We start from the raw sequence: 14,310 nt of genomic DNA, 5'->3' as shown, positions 1-14,310 counted from the left end.
CACAATCAAGGTAAACACAGAGATGCACATTAACCCTTATTTTTTCATCCAAATCTTTGTACAACTAATAATCCAGTAAGTATACATCTTGGTACACTTTACTTTTGGGTATTTTCATTTAAAGGCTGTTTTAGGGCCTCACCTCAGCTTTACTGGTTTGTTCAGAAGTCCAGGCAGTTTCTCTGAGAGTGGGTAGATGCTGAGTGTGGTCACATGCTGACAGTGGTCACATGCTGAGTGTGGTCACAAGCTGACAGTGGTCACACACTTCAGTTTTATAAGTTTCAGACTGATACTAAAGACAGTCATGAGCAGACTTTCCTGTGGTAGGAACTGGTTCATGACTAAAAGAAATCTACTCCAATGCAATGTTTTTCTTATTCCACCATACACTATTTACAAATTGAGGGAGAGGTGCAAATCCAGGATTACATATTTTCAACAGTAGTTTATTTCTCAGAATAATTTTAGAGATAGAAGAGAAATATGATTCTATGGTTGTATTTCAGTGTCAATAACAGCACAGGTTCCACAGTCTGTATCTGAGGTGACTGTAAAGAGGGTTACAAGACCTGTGAGGTCTCCCATTTTTATTCATTTTAGTAGTCTTCCACATCACCAGCACAGATGTCAAGCAGTGCTTTCTCATAGTGCCCTGAAGCAAAATTCTGAAAATTAAAAAATACAGGCACTTGAAATCAAATCTCTCCATGGTTCAAAAAATCAACTGCAATTCTTCTAATTGCAGTATGTAAGATTTGTGGACTGTTACTCTTCACAAAATGATTTATGTTTCTGTCTAAAGATTTTGTGAGCCCTATTCAAGGTGAAACTTATTAAAAAATAATGCTGTGGTTATAATCAGTACAATATGTTTTATGTAAAACTGATGACTTTAATGTTCATTTGGAGCACAATAAAATGATAAAATGAATCTTCTCTTTAGCTTTCTGAATTGGTACCCTGGTGTGGGACAGTGATCTGTATTCTGTCAATTATATTTTAAATAAATGCTGATTGGCCAGTAGCCACTCAGGAAGTATAGGCAGGTCAAACCAGGCAGGAATTAGAAGCCACTTTAGGGTTGGCAATAGACTTGACCCTAGAGGGGCTCCCAGGAACCCATGGTGATGTCCCCTGTTAGTCCCTTGGGCAGCTGAGGATAGGCAACCTGAAATGACCCTATCCTATAGCAATACTGACGAATATCTTGCATACCACCATAGAACCTTCATCTGGTGATGGATGGAGATGGGGACAGGGACCCACACTGGAGCACTGGTCTGAGCTCCCAAAGTCCCAATGAGGAGCGGAAGGAGGGAGAACATGAGCAAGGAAGTCAGGACCACGAGGGGTGCACCCACCCACTGAGACAAGGGGGCTGATCTAGTGGGAGCTCACCAAGGCCAGCTGGACTGTGACTGAAAAAGCATGGGATAAAACCGGACTCTCTGAGCATGGCGAACAATGAGGGCTGATGAGAAGCAAGGACATTGGCACGGGGTTTTGACCCTACTTCATGTGCTGGCTTTGTGGGAGCCTAGCCAGTCTGGTTGTTCACCTTCCTAGACATGGACGGAGTGGGGCGGACCTTGGACTTTCCACAGGGCAGGGAAACCTGACTGCTCTATGGATTGGAGAGGGAGAGGGAGAGGAGTTTGGGGGAGGGGGAGAAGGGTGGGAGGAGGGGGAGGGAAATGGGAGGCTGGGAGGAAGCGGATACGTTTTTTCCTTTTCTCAATAAAAAAAAAGAAAAAAAAGAAACATAAAAAAAATTAGAAACAGGTCAATGAGATCAGGAGAATTCTGGAAAGAACGAAGCCCACTCCTCTGCAATCCTGACCCAACCACAGAAGCAAGATGTGACTGCCCTATTTAATAAGGTACTGAGCCACATGGCTAACACAGATAAGAATAATGGACTAATATAAGTTATAAGAGTTAATAAGAAGCATGAGCTAATGGTCCAATCAGTTTATAACTAATGTAGACCTCTGTGCAATTTCTTTGGGACTTAATGATTGAGAAACCCGGCAAGACAGAAAACCGAAAACAGTACCCTAATATTAATTTATTAATTGATGGTTTCTGGACATTGCCAATGTGTTTCAAAAGATATTAAAATATTTATACTCATTAATTCAGGAATATAAAAAATGGATTTTAAAATTCTTGTCATTTATGGATGAGAACAGAGAACTATAAACACATATGTATCATAATGTTATGGTGTAGGAGGTTCTTCTGCTCATGTGTTGTTGTCCTTGGCTAATGGATAAAGAAACTGCTTTGGGCCTGATAAATCAGAGAATAGAACTGGATGCTGGGAAGGGCAGAGTGGGAGATACCATGGATGTTCTGCTTGAGACAGACACTGGTTAGAATCTTGGCACTAAAACATAGTCACGTGGCAATATACACATTAATACAAATGGGTTAAATTAAGATGTAAGAATTAGCCAATAAGAAGTTAGAGCTAATGGCCAAGCATTGTTTTTATTTATTTATTTATTAAAGATTTATGTCTCTTCCCTGCCACCGCCTCCCATTTCCCTCCCGCTCTCCCATTCAAGTCCCCCTCCCTCATCAGCCCAAAGAGCAGTCAGGGTTCCCTGCCCTGTGAAAAGTCCAAGGACCACCCATCTCCATCCAGGTCTAGTAAGGTGAGCATCCAAACTGCCTAGACTCCAATAAAGCCATTACATGCAGTAGGATCAAAAACCCATTGCCATCGTTCTTGAGTTCTCAGTAGTCCTCATTGTCTGCTATGTTCAACGAGTCTGGTTTTATTCCAGGCTTTTTCAGACCCAGGCCATCTGGCCTTTGTGAGTTCCAGATAGAACATCCTCATTGTCTCAGTGTGTGGGTGCACCCCTCACGGTCCTGAGTTCCTTGCTCATGCTCTTTCTCCTTCTGCTCCTGATTTGGACCTTGAGATTTCAGTCCGGTGCTCCAATGTGGGTCTCTGTCTCTGTTTCCTTTCATCGCCTGATGAAGGTTAATATTCAGGAGAATGCCTATATATTTTTTGGGGGGTGGGGATTCACCTTCCTATTTAGCTTCTCTAGGATCATGAATTATAGGCTCAATGCCCTTTATTTATGGCTAGAAACCAAATATGAGTGAGTACATTCCATGTTCCTCTTTTTGGGTCTGACTTACCTCACTCAGGATAGTGTTTTCTATTTCCATCCATTTGGACGCAAAATTCAAGAAGTCATTGTTTTTTACTGCTGAATAGTACTCTAATACGTACATATTCCATACTTTCTTCATCCATTCTTCCATTGAGGGACATCTAGGTTGTTTCCAGGTTCTGGCTATTACAAACAATGCTGCTATGAACATAGTTGAACATATACTTTTGTTGTATGATAGAGCATCTCTTGGGTATATTCCCAAGAGTGGTATTGCTGGGTCCAGGGGAAGGTTGATCCTGAATTTCCTGAGAAACCGCCACACTGCTTTCCAAAGTGGTTGCACAAGTTTGCATTCCCACCAGCAATGGATGAGTGTACCCCTTACTCCACAACCTCTCCAGCAAAGGCTATCATTGGTGTTTCAGATTTTAGCCATTCTTACAGGTGTAAGATGGTATCTTAAAGTTGTCTTGATTTGCATTTCCCTGATCGCTAAGGAAGTTGAGCATGACCTTAAGTGTCTTTTGGCCATTTGAACTTCTTCTGTTGAGAATTCTCTGTTCAGCTCAGTGCCCCATTTTATAATTGGGTTGATTAGCATTTTACAGTCTAATTTCTTGAGTTCTTTTTATATTTTGGAGATCAGACCTTTGTCTGTTGCGGGGTTGGTGAAGATCTTCCCCAGTCAGTGGGTTGCCTTTTTGTCTTAGTGACAGTGTCCCTTGCTTTACAGAAGCTTCTCAGTTTCAGTAGGTCCCATTTATTCAATGTTGTCCTTAATGTCTTAGAACCACTCTGGCTCCTCCAAAGTCCTAGAAAACATTCTGGATTTGTGGCTATAATATTTGAGATTGTGAGTTGTATCTTGGATAATTCAAGGAGCTAAAATATTCTTTCTTGTGACTTTCAAATTACATTTGAAAGCAATGTGAATGTACAAAGCATGAATTAAGACATAGTCTCAGTTACTGTGTATATTCTGATGCTCCATTCTCTTCACCCTGAAAACATTTCTGATTTTTTTTTTGGAGGAGAAACTAAGTATTTTTATTTTCAGAATGAGCACTCAGATTCCATAGATAACTCATATCTTTCCATTTTTGCCAAGTTTTAGAAAACATTTGATGAAAGTATTGAAAGGTCAGAATAAGACATTGATTTGCTAGTTCTGAACTCTTATTTTCCTGCCCTCTGTTTGCTGAAGTGGTTGGTCACATAGGGCTTTACACATCCACTAATAATGTTCTTCAGATTAGCAGCTGATGGTATTTACTGTCTGGCCTTCTATGCTGCTATGAGGAGCGCGGCAGTGAGCTAGGAATCCTTCCTACAGTTAAAGCATTCTTGTAACAAAGAATAGTTTCCCTGATTCTCAATTTTTTTTGTTTGAATGTTTGTGTTTTGAGACAAGGTTTCAAGGAGCCTGTTCTAGTCTCTACTTGATTTTAAGCTAAGGGTTGACATTGAAGTCTTGATCTTCCTGTCTCAGCCTCAGTAATTTGAGTGTGAAGGTTGCAGCTATAAATACAGGGTAAGGGCCATATCCAGATGGTTCTGTATATTCATGCGAGAACTGAACCCTTAAAGAACAGTCATAGCGGGTGACTATTAAAAGTAAAGAAAGAAACGTTTTACTTTCAAGGTGCAATGACTTCGCGGGTTAAAATTTATTTGCTAAAGCACTGAACACTGTGTCTGCTGTCTTAAAGTCTATCATCCTTGTCAGATACGTAGCTTTCCAGATCCCATCATCAAGCTGCTTAAATTAAAGCTTTTATTCATGGTCCAGAAAGAATAAAATGTGTGTTTAAGTCAAACATGAAAAGTAGGCTTACTTTGATATCATGAAACAAGGATTTCCCAAATCTCTCTTTGTAACATTTCCCTATGGAAATCACATATATTTCACTTCTGGTGATTAGAATCCTGCTGACAGTTTTACTATGGAAGCCGAGGTCCTAAAAGGTGAAGAAAGGTGGGTAGAGAAACCAGCACTTTAAAGGTCTGTCCCACATTGCCTGACTTCCTTTTCAGCAGCAGTTTGCTTGCAGGTCTATATGCCTCCAAAACCACAGCTGGGGATGTCTGAGGCCTACCTGCCGGGATGGTTCAAATGCCTTCAAAATAGAATAATGCTTTCATCTGGTGGTCAGTCAGCATAATCTAACTTTTAATCAAGAATGTTTTGAGTGTCAATGAAAAAAAACGAAAACAAAAAAAAATAATCTGTGACTTGAAGTGATTAAAACAAATTATCTGAACAAGATTTTATTTTTAAAATGTCGGTCATTTGGAGTTTCTTTATGACAAACAAAGTTTTGGGGGAATTAAAACAGATTGCTGACAATTGTTTCATAGTCCAGCTCTTCATATAAGAAGTTTGGATTACTTACATGTAATCAACTTTAACTGCAAAATATTTGTCAATGCAGTTTGGATGCTCAACTTACTAGACCTGGATGGAGGTGGGGGTTCCTTGGACTTCCCACAGGACAGGGAACCCTGATTGCTTTTCTGGCTGAGGGGGGAGGGACTTTATTGGGGAGAGAGGGAGGGAAATGGGAGGCGGTGGCGGGGAAGAGACAGAAATCTTTAATAAATAAATAAATTTAAAAAAATAAAATAAAATTCCATAATAAAAAAAGAATGGTTTTTTTCTGCCTAGAACATATAGGGTTATGATTTAATTTATAAGTCATTAGAATGAATTTTACCTAATCAGGGCATAGGTGGAATCAGAATAACTGATTATTCGACCAGGGTAATTCACAGGGGAAGCTTAGTCTGGCGGCACAGTCACGGCTCATTGGAGAGGAATTATTGAATTATCCTACATCATTGCTCAAGATACTATTTTGCACGAAGCAAAGAAGCTGTGAACAATGAGTTTTTCTTTTGAGTTCTGAGGCTATGTAGATTCTTATGCATAAGTTATGTTCTATGTATAAGACAAATAATAAAAATGTTCTTAAATATTAGCATAATTCCCCCAACATGCTGGGAAATATCAAAAAATTGGCCTGTCAAATATCTTTAGTAATACTTTACTTACATGCATGAAAATGTCGTAATGAAACCTGTTCTTTTGCATAAATAATATGTTCTATTGAGAAATAAATTGCTTTAAAATAACACATTTTGATCATTAACATTGTATACACATACTATCTATGTATGTTCCTGAATGCTGCCTATTCATATAGTCTTCAAAACTGGTCTAGACCAAGAGCTCTTTGAGTGGCATCAGATTCCTTATAGATTTGTAACCAGATGAGAGGTCCTTTAAGGATAAGCTATAACAAATGTAAAGTGTTCTTCTCTGGTTTTAGATATTATTTGACTAAGCTTGCCATGGCTTTAAACAGCCTGGAGCCTTCCCAACAGTTGTCCCGGTGGTATCTGTTGAGACTGTAAACCATCAAATAGTCATGTTTGAAAAAGTACATAGATTCATTTCATATATAAGTAACAAATGAGGAACTATATTGCTTCTTTAAAATAAAATCTTATTAGCTTTTCTTTAGTTTAAATAATTGTTTTGATCAAAAGATCATATCTTCATCTTTATCTTATTTTCATTAGAGAGAAGTAAACCTAATAACTAATCTAGAGTTGCTTCTAGAAGGCAAGTTCCCAAGAGGCTTGGACTTCTGTTATTATTTTTATTTTGTTTCTTTGATATTTTACCTCAAGTACCCAATTAGAGACACAGTAGGCACTCATTCTATACTAATTGATGGAATGAACCAGCTAAGTCTTTCCTGGTTTTCCTGATGTCCACTCTCTGTTCCCCTCAGACCCACATTGTTTGAGCTCCTTTGAGAATTTGATGATTTAATGCTATGGGACAATGGTCTATATCCTGTCAATTATATTTCAAATAAACGCTGATTGGACAGTAGGCAGGCAGGAAGTATAGGCAGGACAACCAGGCAGGAAGTAGAGACGGGGCAATGAGAATAGCAGAATTCTGGGAAGAGGACATAGTCTGTAATCTTGATCCCGCCATACAGGAAGCAAACTGTGACTACCTCACCAAAAAAGGTACAAAGCCACGTGGCTAACCTAAATAAGAATAATGGGCTAATATAGGTTATGAGTTAATAAGAAGTCTGAGCTACTAGGCCAATCAGTTTATAACTAATGTAGACCTCTATGTGATTTCTTTGGGATTTAACGATTGCAGGAATCGAGCAGGACAGGAACCTGCTCTATTGTAACTCTGTTGCTAATTAGCTGACATGTGATGAATGCCTATTAAATCTACTGGGAATTTGACAGAATATAAGTGTGTTTCTCAGATGCATTCATACTTAAAACCAACTCCATCACTTATCTTTAGAGGTTTCATAAAACCTAGCAAATCATTTTCATAGGATATCTGATTACTGGACATTTCATAAAAATGCTGTGACTTCTCAGCTCTGTGTCAAGACTTTTGTGGAATGGAAAACTCACAACAATGGTTTATTTAGCACATAACGAATTATTTGTCTTCTGAACCTATTATGGAGCATTTCACAATGACTCTTCATGTACCTTTTTTGAAGTGTGGGCAGCGAAGCCACACTTCAAATATAAACACACATAAAATATAAACACGGGAATAGTCTCTATGAATAAGAGCAATGGCCATTTCTATAGTGGGCATATCATTTTAGATAACATTCAGGAAGCAGGCCTGTGGAACTCACCGCTAATTCACAATTTAGGGTTTTTTGATAATATGATTTGTTCCTGAAAGCAAATTCATTAAAGACAATAAGATAATAAAAATAATCAAAAGCAAAATTTGAAAATATCCTTTCTTCTTGGAGACAAGAACATAGTCACAATGTTAGCATTTATCTGATCGTGACAAGGGAGTGGATTTCAATGATCCTAGCATAGATTTAAAGCTGTGGAAAGTTAATTCCTGAGACAGGACATTTGAGGATTCTCTTCTCATACAAAAGTCGAGCCTATTTTATGGAATTATGGTAGTTCATTAATGTCTCCAGGTTGCCAATTCATTGCATCAAACCACTAGCTCATGAAATTTCCTGGAGTTTATAGAACTTTCAAATAATTTCACAGAGAAAAATGCTTCAATTAAATCCTACTCATACATTTAATCCAGCCAGAACTGGTCAGTGTTGACTGTGGAATGAAAGGTGTATTATTCATCATACAAAATACAGCTTACCAATTGCACCCAGCAGTTCCTGGAAGTAGCCATCGTAAAAGTATTTGACAGCATTCACCAGGTTTTGGCCAGAAATATTTTGAAATTCCTGGAAAAAATGCAAAAAAATTATGCAACTCAAAAGAGATTTTCATAAATATCATAAACTTAAAGGATAAACTATGGCTATTTTACTATACATTTAATGGTGATTGTTTTCTCTGAAGCATTTCTTAGCGCTGTTACCCACTGTGATGAAGGATTTACTCTCTGCAATAAGCATAGATTTTATGAGATGCTAAAACTTGCATGAACCCTGGACTCTAAGTACCTGCTATTGCTGAGCTGCGGAACAATGGTTACCCCCACTGGAACTCAATGACTAGAAAGTACTGATTTAGAAGGAGGGAAGACTCAGAGTGAGCTCTTGTCTATGATTCATTTTCATAAGACATATATAATCGACAGTCTAAATTCAGTTGTCAACAGGAAACTTTCTGTTAGAGCTAAATACAAAAATCCTCTGAGTGATGTTTAGGAATAGAGTTTGGAAGAGTGATTTTGAGGAACGGAAGATTACCATTCACAGATTCATTTACTAACATAAAATAGCGTTCAAATAAATTACCTTTTTTTTATTTGGTTCACTCATTTGGCTCTATCCTTGGCAATGTTCAGTTCTCAGCCATTTCAACTTAAATGTGAAGAAGTATTGTTATTGTTAGTGTTAATCTTTAACTCACGTAAAGTAAGAGAAGCATAGTTGGATTGGAGTAGGGTGTTGCTAAAAATTGATAGGACTTTACTTTTCCTTTAATTGCATTTAATTTGCTTTAAAATAATGGAAAGGAAAGGTGCAGAGTTTGGAGAAAGTCAAGCGGAGGTTAATGTGACCACATCTCAAAGATCAGTAGGTATTATGGCTATTTCGTAAATCACAATGTCTTTAACAAAGACCTTGACTCAGGGGTTGGCCACAGTAAACTCACTGGAGATTATTCAAATACCTGGTATAGGTAATGTTTAGGAGTCTGTATGTAAAACCTCTAAGCTTCAGTTAATGGAGAAAATTTAGTGGCAGAGTTTTATTCTTTAGCGGTGCCATTAAATGAGGCATACTGTATAGACATGGCTTTTTTCTATTGCTGAGTGACAGTCCCTCTTCTATCCTAATTACTTGTATGTCACTCAACTGGTTAAAGAGCTGTAGAGAGCCTGTTTCTAGTTACCCAGCCAGAGCTGTGGGGAGCTCTTGTGGCACAGGATCATCTGCATTGTGGTTTTATGCTCCCCAGTCTTCTGCTGGCAAGCTTCCCACAGGACCTGCAACATCACACAGTAAGGAAGGAGTCAGAACATGCCCCATTCACTCTATCAAAAGCTCTGTTAGTCAGGGGGACAGTCAGACTTAGTTACCATTGCATCCTGAGCAGCCATCCTGGATCTGCATATCCTTCCCCTCTTGTTCCCTGGGAAATAAGCAAGGGTTTCCCTTTAGGTGGTCTCAATATACAGAATATCTAGTGAAGCATTTATCTAATTATTCTAAAGTAGCAATAATTTAAATAGTTATAAAAAATTGGGAGTCAGATTTGTGGTAAGAAGCTGAATGATAAGAGAAGTGGGAGAGAAATCACCTGGAATCTACTATTTCTTCAGCTCTTCAATCTAAAAGGTCCAAGACCTTCTCTAAGCCCCACCCAACTACTTCCTATTTTTCTATCAGTCTTCTAAAACCTCCATAATCAATTTTGGACAGCTAGCTCTGCCGTCTGAAAAAAAAACTTTATTGTCAGTCTTCAGAGCACCAGAATCTAATCAAAATGTCAGACAACAATATAGGATTTTGGGGTAAAAATCCCAGAACCCGCAAACAGTGGTGACTCCTTTGCAATCTCTTCAACACATGAGGAATTGGTGTGTAGTTTTGTAAGGATTTTTTTTTTGCTTTTCTTTATAACAGAGGAACTTTGTGACAAATGTTGAAATAATTTTTGCTTTTTCTATCTCTATGAGATATTTTACATCATCATAGAAGTATCCATCTTTTGCCAGAGGAGGCAGTGATGGAGTTTAACAGTATTTATGCAATGGTGCAGACATAGTTGTATCTGGATTGTAAAACGGGATTTATGCAACAAACAAACAGTGATGAAGTATAGGCTTTGCAAATAAGACAGTTCTCAACGTCAGTTTCACGGGACTTAAATCAAGGTGCCATCAGGAGTTGTTTCTAGAAGATCTAGAAAGGCCATGATTTTTTTTTTGTATAGTATCCTTTCAGATAAGATTTGCCCACTGGTACAATAGTGATGGACTGTTTTGAACATGACCAACAACCACTTTCTGATTTTAGGATTTTAGGTCTATTCTACAGGAAGAATCCATGCCTGGCAATGTAAACTTAGTCTAAAACCCATGAACGGGGAAGCTGCATGCTCTAAAAGCGGATTTACTATTGTTGTTTTGTTATATGGATATGATGTCAAATTTCCTCCTAAGTCTGTGTATGTATATTCATAGATTTGTGCTGCTCCCAGCTTTGGTCAGAGAAGCTTTTGTTTGTGATGGGTGATGGTTAATGCAGAAGCTAACTAGTGAATCAGTGACAGCTGAAATGAGACATCTGTGTCTTTGCCTCCAAGGATCTAGGTATATTATGGAAGAAGGTATGGAAAGAATTTAGGAGTTCAAATGGAAATAGCATGACACAACTTATTCTGTTTATTGCATGGCCGTTATGCCTGTGAACTCAGAGTATCAGTGACTACTACACAAGACAGGCCCATCAATGTCTCATCATGGGGGAGAGATAGGCTCATGAGGTCTCCCCTCTCCCTGAGGACCAGCAAGAAGTCAATGTTTGCTGGGGGCGTCACGTTCCTCAGTGGTAGCCACAGATAATTTGCCCTTGCTCCAGTAAATAACCGTGCTTATGCCAACCATCCTAATTAAATGCCATGGGTCAGGAACAATAACAAAAAAAGACGTGAAAACAGGACGTGAACTTAGATAGAAGAAGGGATTTAGTTGGAGAAAAAGGAGTTAAGAGGATAATATGATCAAACTAAGTTACATATATTTTTAATGAATTTATGAGATATTAAATTAAAAATCAATAATAGTAAAAAGGAAAGAATTGACTCTGGTTGTCCCAGCAACTCAGGTGTGTATCTCCTCTGTTCTGAACAAAAGGATTTTGTCTTCCATAAACTCAATTAAAAGAGACAAATAATAGCAATGAAAAACAGAAATGTCAGATCTATCCAATATGGCCACAATGGAAAGATGGTTGGTAAAAAGATCCAGTGAGCGTCTAAATCCATCTTTAGGGTCCTGATGTGATTGACAGTGAGTGTCCAATCTACCTTTGAGTCTTGATGCGATGATAAGGTTTAAATAGAAGGCCAGAGAAAATACTTAACCAATCAATTCAGCCCTGGTATGAGTCTCTGGCCCTTCTCACCTTTCTCCTGGAAGCTACCTCTTCTGCAAGGTCTTATCTTATAGGTTACAAACCTTTGCATGGGGCGGCTTTGCTGTACAGTATCTAATGGAGGAGGGCATTATCCCTCCCACCTCCCTAGAATGTCCTTAGGTGAGGCAGTTTTATTGAGATGTGTCTTCTAGCCAGGTGGGAGACGTATGCACTTGTATTAACTCTTGAGAAGGAGATAATAATACGTAATTTTCCAACTTTTGGGGCATATCAAAACCTCATGTCTCCACCCAGGGTCAGAAGTAGAACTCAGATCACATTTTCTCAAACAGCTCCTATCCTTCTGTGAACTGGCCCAATACCCTGCCTTTTCATGGGGTTTTTAATGCAAAGGAGGACCAGAGCTGATGCTCCTATCCTTCTATGAACTGGCCCAATACCCTGCCTTTTCATGGGGTTTTTAATGCAAAGGAGGACCAGAGCTGATACTCCTATCCTTTTGTGAACTGGCCCAATACCCTGCCTTTTCATGGGTTTTTTTTTAATGAAAGGAGGATGAGAGCTGATGCTTCCCTTTCTGCTGTTACCAAGGAAACAGGAGGTAGGTGGAAAGTTGACCATGAGGGAGGGGCCCATGCTTAATAGCCTTCAAAGTGGTGAATGTTTATTGTTACCGAGCATATTTATGACTGGGAAATTTATTGTTTACTGTAACTTGTTGCTCTTTCCCAATGGGAAGATTTCTGCCACTCCCTTACTGGGTAATGAGCACAGCTTCCAGTCCCAGATCAAGAGCACCCAAATGCAAGGCTTCCCCACTTTCTAGAGAATTTGCTTATTTAGGCCTTCCTAAAGTTATTGGGGATACTAAGCTAGAGAGGTAGCCAACGCACATGCAGGAATCTACAGGTTTAGAGAAAGAGAGAGAGAGAAAGAGAGAGAGAGAAAGAGAGAGAGAGAGAGAGAGAGAGAGAGAGAGAGAGAGAGAGAGAGAGAGAGAAGGGGAGGGAGCAAGAGAGGGAGGGGGAGGGAGGGAAGAAGAGAGGGAGGGAAGGGGAGAGGGAGGGGAGGAGAAAAGAACTGAGGATCAGGAGGGAAGAAAAGAAATAAAGGTAGAAATAAAAGCAAGTAATTCCAATTTCAGTTTGTTTAGTGATGTTTATTGGTCAAAGAAGATCCAACATAGATTAATCACAGACTTCAGTAAGAAACTCAAGTATTCTCAAGTTTCTTGCTGCCCCCACTTTAACGTCTTTAGCACACCTGTGGGAGCAGAGGAAAGCAGAACACCTGGTCTTCTGCTTCTTTGGCCTCTCCACTGTTGCCTAGACATCCTCAGATTTCTCTGTCAGGGTTCCCTCCACAGTTACCTCAAGAATCTCAAAGCCTCAGTTTTCCCTCTCTGACAGTTCTGACTTTATAGAAGGATGCCAAACACTACATTTCTCAAGTCCTCTTCTCCAATTGGATTGGTGATGAGTGGAAATCGAAACTTTAGGCTTCTGGGCGCAGAATGGAAACTGAAACTATTCTCCAGGCAGCCTGGGTGGCTCAGAAGCTTCCGGGAGCTTCCATCTCTGGATTCCTGGCTCTGGGTTCCTGCAGAGCAGTCCTGCCGCTCTCAGCAGGCAGCAGGTCCTGGTTCTGGGTTTGGGGGTCTGGGTTTGGGGAGGGAGGAGAGCGGCGGGGGAGGGAATGCTTCTGGGCGCGCCAGGGGCTGGCAGCCCTCGCCAAGATCAGAAGTGTCTAGAAGGAGGGGCTTCGTACTGTGAGGCTGAGGGGGACAGGACTAGGACCCGCCTACCCCAGAAGCCAGAACCCAGTGGACAGCCAAGGAAGGGATGTCCATGATGAGGGAGGAGGGAGGACGAAGACATGGGGCTCAGAGTCTTGAACTCTCATTGTCATAATGGGGCATCTCGGGGAGGAATCAATAAGTAGGAACATCTGATGGGTGCACAGTCAGTAGAAGTCGGGCATTGGCATCAGCGGTCTTTCTCCTGGGTGCAGAATAGGGAGCCCTACTCCAGACTTGCCGAGCTGGAAGCTGAATGTGAACAAGAACCCAGATGAATTCTAGGCCCTGTTAAATTTCAGTGGCTAAAACAATTTATGCTTTACTGCAATAATCTCCCATCCTCTAGCATGCTTCCTTTTTAAAGGCTATCTTCCCGTGCAGCCTGGCACTTAGGAGTAAACGAATGCAGACAGATTGTAAAAATATATATGTTTTAACGTAGAAATAGACTTACAGAACCACCGATCCATCGGAGACCAGGAAAGCAGAAGTGACAGCTCGGAGCATCCTCGCCAAATTTAGAAGCAGACATTAGCCCGAGGCGAACACGCCCCCTAAGGGGCGGGACTTATCCCTACATCTCCCCTTTTTGTCTAAATAAGACAGAACTAAACCAAATACAACTACATACAATAACAACAAATAATAAATATAACAAACAATATTGAGAACAAAAGCTTTGCTAAACATTCTATCTCAAGGAGTCCAAATAATGTAAAGAGTAACTATAATTATATAATCTTCAACTCAGTCAAAGATCTGAGAAGGG

General features: G+C 39.8%; 1 pseudogene; it reads right to left on the bottom strand.

Moving 5' to 3' along the window:
• Nucleotides 1-599: 599 nt before the first annotated feature.
• LOC142857048 (annexin A10-like) lies at nt 600-13,592 on the bottom strand (annotated as a pseudogene).
• Between the last annotated feature and the right edge of the window lie 718 nt (nt 13,593-14,310).

The sequence above is a fragment of the Microtus pennsylvanicus genome, chromosome 9 (assembly GCF_037038515.1).
Source record: "Microtus pennsylvanicus isolate mMicPen1 chromosome 9, mMicPen1.hap1, whole genome shotgun sequence".
NCBI lineage: Eukaryota > Metazoa > Chordata > Mammalia > Rodentia > Cricetidae > Microtus > Microtus pennsylvanicus.
The sequence above is the reverse complement of the archived record's forward strand: the minus strand, read 5'-3'. Positions and strand labels throughout refer to the sequence as shown.